A 5360-nucleotide genomic window follows, 5' to 3' on the forward strand; every position below is an offset into this window, starting at 1 on the left:
ATGATTTTGACAGAATATGATATACAGTATACCTCTCAGAAAGCGATCAAGGGGAGTGTATTGTCTGATTACCTCGCCCAGCAACCCATTGATGATTATCAACCGATGAAGTTTGAATTCCCTGATGAGGACATCATGTTTCTCAAATCGAAAGATTGCGAGGAACCGATCCCGGAGGAGGGGCCTGACCCTGAATCCGAATGGATTCTGATGTTTGATGGGGCCGTTAACGTGAACGGAAGCGGTGTTGGTGCTGTTTTGGTTACGCCGAAAGGATCCCATATTCCTTTTGCTGCCCGGCTAACATTTGAGTGTACCAACAACGTAGCTGAATATGAAGCTTGCATATTGGGTATTGAGGAGGCTATTGATTTGAGAATCAAGAACCTTATGATATATGGAGATTCAGCTCTGGTGATAAATCAGGTTAACGGAAAATGGTATACGCATCAATCTCATTTGGTTCCGTATCGAGATTATACGAGGAGATTGTTGACGTTTTTCACCAAAGTGAAGATGCATCATGTGCCCAGAGAGGAGAATCCTTTGGCAGATGCTTTGGCTACTCTGGCTGCCTTGATTAAGGTGCAGAGGTGGAATCAGTGCCCCAGTGTGGAAGTGGGTCGTCTGGATAGACCGGCTTATGTGTTTGCTGTTGATACGGCGCCTGATGATGAGAAGCCGTGGTATTATGATATCAAACACTATCTGGAGACTCAAGAGTATCCTGAGGGAGCGTCAAAGAAAGACAGAAAGACTCTGCGGAGGTTGGCCATGGTATTCTACCTGAATAAGGATGGGGTTTTATATAAGAGAAATTTTGATTGGGTCTTGCTCAGATGTGTTGATGATGCAGAAGCAAGCCAATTGATGAAAGAGGTTCATGAGGGATCGTTCGGTACCCATGCCAGTGGGAATGCAATGGTGAAGAAGCTGCTGAGAGCAGGTTATTATTGGATGACAATGGAGGCCCAATGTTTTAATTTCGTGCGGAAGTGTCATAAATGCCAGATTTATGCTGATAAGGTGCACGTGCCTCCAAACCCATTGAGTTTGATGTCGTCTCCATGGCCGTTTGCTATGTGGGGCATTGATATGATTGGAAAGATAGAGCCTACGGCTTCGAACGGGCACCGGTTCATATTAGTGGCTATTGATTACTTCACTAAGTGGGTAGAAGCAGCCTCTTATACGAACGTGACGAAGCAGGTTGTTGCTAGATTTCTCAAGAGAGACATCATTTGCCGATATGGAGTTCCCGAGAGAATCATTACTGATAATGGTTCTAACTTGAATAATAAGATGATGGCAGAGCTGTGTCGGGAATTCAAGATTGAGCATCACAATTCTTCTCCATATCGTCCGAAGATGAATGGGGCGGTTGAGGCAGCCAACAAGAATATAAAGAAGATTGTGCAGAAAATGGTGGTAACCTACAAGGATTGGCATGAGATGTTGCCGTTCGCATTGCATGGGTATCGAACGTCGGTACGCACATCTACTGGGGCAACTCCGTTCTCGTTGGTATATGGGATGGAGGCTGTACTACCTGTCGAGGTTCAGATTCCCTCTTTGAGAGTCCTGATGGACGTAAAATTGCAAGAGGCTGAATGGGTAAGGACCCGGTACGAAGAGTTGAGCCTGATAGAGGAAAAGAGGCTAGCAGCCATCTGTCATGGGCAGTTGTACCAGCAGAGGATGAAGCGTGCTTTTGACAAGAAGGTGCGACCTCGGGTGTATCACGTAGGTGATATGGTGCTGAAAAGGATCCTTCCTCCTCAAAACGATCGAAGGGGCAAATGGACACCGAATTATGAAGGTCCATTCGTGGTCAAGAAGGTTTTCTCTGGCGGAGCCTTGTTGTTAACGACCATGGATGGTGAGGATTTTCCATCCCCTGTGAATGCGGACGCAGTTAAAAAATACTTCGTATAAATTGACCCGCTGGACGAAAAGAACAAAATAGTCCAGGCAAAAATGGGCATCCCGGCGAACCAAAAACAGAAAAGAGGTTCGGGCAAAAATTAGGGATAAAAATGAAAATGTACACCCGGCAAGTCGAAAACCTGAGAAGGCGACTTGGGCAAAAATGGGTATCCCGGTGGACTGAAAACCCGAAAGGGCGGTCCAGGCAAAAGAGGGATTGAAACGAACAACTGCGTCTAGCATGATCGTTTGCGCTTTGGTTAAGGCATCATGGATAATACCCGGTAGGGATCAGTCAGAGTTGTCTTGTTCAGAAGGCAGAAAGCATGGAGAGTCTGAGGATATAGGGGGTGTAACCGAGTTGGAACTTGATGAGATCACGGGTTTCACATTGCCATTAGGATAGATTTTTCCTTTTGAGCGCAATTACCTCTTTTCAGGAATTGCTTCCTTTTGTATTGCTCAATTTGAGCCACACTTTTCCAATCAATCAAATGCATATTCAGTCAAATAATTTTGTTTTTGTTTTTCATTACCGCTTTGATTGCAAAAACATCCAGATATTTTTGATAAAGAATCTTGCATTTTAAGACATACGGGTTCCTTCCAATGCATGTTTATAAGATTGAAAGCTTGAAATCTTATGTGGAAGATTGAGTGACCCAAGTGTTGAAATCTTGACACACCTGGGGCACGGTTTTATCTGACGATCTGTTTTGCAGGAACTGTTAGGTATTCGTCACTCACTTGCAGGTTGTGAGGCGGAAGCTTTGTAATAAATCCCCAGAGAGTTCGCTCAGGAACAAATGAATATGAAAAAATGACGAAGACGTTGAGACGTACGACGATCCTTGATGATAATCAAGAAGACTCTTCAAAGTCGGAAGACATGAAAGTTTGTAGTTCCCCGCAGAGTTCGATCAGGGACGAAGGAGAAACGGTGGAGAGAAGACGTTGAGACGTCCGACGACCTTTGGAATTAATCAAGAAGACTCTTCAAAGTCGAAAGATTGAAATTTCTGTATAAATCCCAGGAGTACGTCTCTCGTCGAGCGCAGGGCGATTTGAAATACAAGATGATGGAGCAGAAAAGGTCCGGATGAGTCCGGGAATTCTTATTTCCCAGCTAAGTCCCCAAGCAGAATCGTAGGACTAGCTCCCCAGCCGAGTCAGTGTGGTTATACCTGGCAGGTTTATAATGGTGTTTCCTCAGCAGTCAGGTCTGAAGGTTGCTACCCCCGAGTGGAGCGGGTCTTTTCCAAAGAAATATATCTCCAGCAGTGTTCATCTTACCGGAGGATTGAACAAATTCCCGTGGCGGACGGGTTTCTGCATCCCCAGCTGAGCCGATTCTACCTATGGATTGCATGGGTAATCCCCAGCGGAGTAGCAGTCGTTTCTCCTAGCATGGTCTGGATGGTCATCCCCGGTAGGTTGAAGATTGCCCATTTCCTCAGCGGGAGTATCGGTGAGGGTTCCCAAAGCAGAGTTGGGGCGTGTATCCCCAGCAAGACAAAGAGATTGTGGTATCCCCACAGAGCGCGATGATGGTTCTTCTGCCCCAGCAGGTCCTCGAGAGGGTTGGGTGCAAAGGAGGTATTCCCCAGCAAGGGTGGCATTCTCCCAGCAGCAGTACTATTCCCCGGCAGGGTGGAAATCGGAGCAGTGACGAGAGCCTCAGCAGAGAGTCTCGTGTCCCCCAGAGGATTCCCCAGAGGGGGATATTTCTTTTTATGCATTCATCATGAAAAAATAGCACGGCATATTGCATAAAAAATGAATAATCGCGTAGCATTTCCATGTTTATGGAGCATTACGCAGAAAAATCAATCATGCATCATTGCAAGCATAAGCTAGTCCCAAACCGTGGTTACCGTTTGAGGGGTGGTTTTGCTGAAAGATAAAGGTGTTATTCTGAGGAGTCTAGCATCAGAACGTCAGATCAGCAATGTTCCCCAGTAGTGCGATATTGGAGGAAATGTTTCCGTCGGGCGGAGAGGGAAATAAAATCAGAGGACGTTACGCGATTAGCAGTTTTCCGGAGTTCAGACCGAGGCGGTATCCAGACCGAAGTGGCGTTCAGGCCCAGTTTCCGATTCTCAGATCGAAGAAGTTTCCGACGATCAGGTTGATGTACTTGTGGTATTCAGGCCCAGTTTCCGATTCTCAGATCGAAGAAGTTTCCGACGATCAGGTTGATGTACTTGTGGTATTCAGGCCCAGTTTCCGATTCTCAGATCGAAGAAGTTTCCGACGATCAGGTTGATGTACTTGTGGTATTCAGGCCAGTTTTCCGGAGTTCAGACCGAGGCGGTATCCAGACCGAAGTGGCGATCAGGCCAATTTCCCGGAGTTCAGACCGAGGCGGTATCCAGACCGAAGTGGCGATCAGGCCAATTTCCCGGAGTTCAGACCGAGGCGGTATCCAGACCGAAGTGGCGATCAGGCCAATTTCCCGGAGTTCAGACCGAGGCGGTATCCAGACCGAAGTGGCGATCAGGCCAATTTCCCGGAGTTCAGACCGAAGTGGTTTTCGGACCAGGTAGAAGAAGAGAAAATTTTCGGGGTTCAAGAAAAGCAAAAAAAGAATGAGAATCCCGAGTGGATGTGGTGTTCAGACCATGGTTATCCCTGCGTTACCATTTATTTCGGCATCCAGGTCGTCGGTTTTTCGAGTTTTTCTTCGCCGATGCTGACAGGCGTTGTTAATTATTATCCCATCAGAGTGCAAATTGTTCGTCTGTTCTTGGTATTCAATCACTCTTCATCCTGATCATCCGAAAGCCGAGGCTATTTCGTATCGACAGGTTCACAGTGGATTGAATAGGGGCAGCTGTAACACCTCAAAATTTGCCCTCCTCTCTTGGGACTAGCATTAACATATTTGCATTTCATTTTAGGACATTAGGCATTTCATATTGCATAACATGTGGTTACATAGTGCAAGCTATCTTCCCAAGTCTTGATCAGAAGATGAGGAAGTCAGAAAATGCAAGCCTAGGGTTGTACTGATTGATCATGGGCCATCTGAGGATTGAGCTGTGAATTAGGGTTTTGTGACTCCCAAGGGTATTGGTCTTCATGTTGATTGAATCGATACATCATCATCATCATGGTTGGATGTCATCAGAAGATTGGAGAAGATTCCTTGAGGTTAGGGTTTTGACCACTGGTCAACCCTAATCAGTTGTATTGGGCCAATCAGGGTTTAATCAGGAGATGGTGTTTGAGATGGAGATGAGGTTCATTATATGGTTAAATGGTGATTATTGAGGCTAGGGTGTCACCCTTGAGCCATTTCAGTTGAGAATTGGGGTTCAATTTGATCTGTGCATTGCCAAATTCATCTATCAGATGAAAAGTCAACTGTGGTCAACTGTACATGATCTGGTTAATTGGAGGTGGAAATGAGTTAGACACACTTCATTCATGTT

This window comes from Lathyrus oleraceus, chromosome 3 (assembly GCF_024323335.1).
Source record: "Lathyrus oleraceus cultivar Zhongwan6 chromosome 3, CAAS_Psat_ZW6_1.0, whole genome shotgun sequence".
Classification (NCBI taxonomy): domain Eukaryota; kingdom Viridiplantae; phylum Streptophyta; class Magnoliopsida; order Fabales; family Fabaceae; genus Lathyrus; species Lathyrus oleraceus.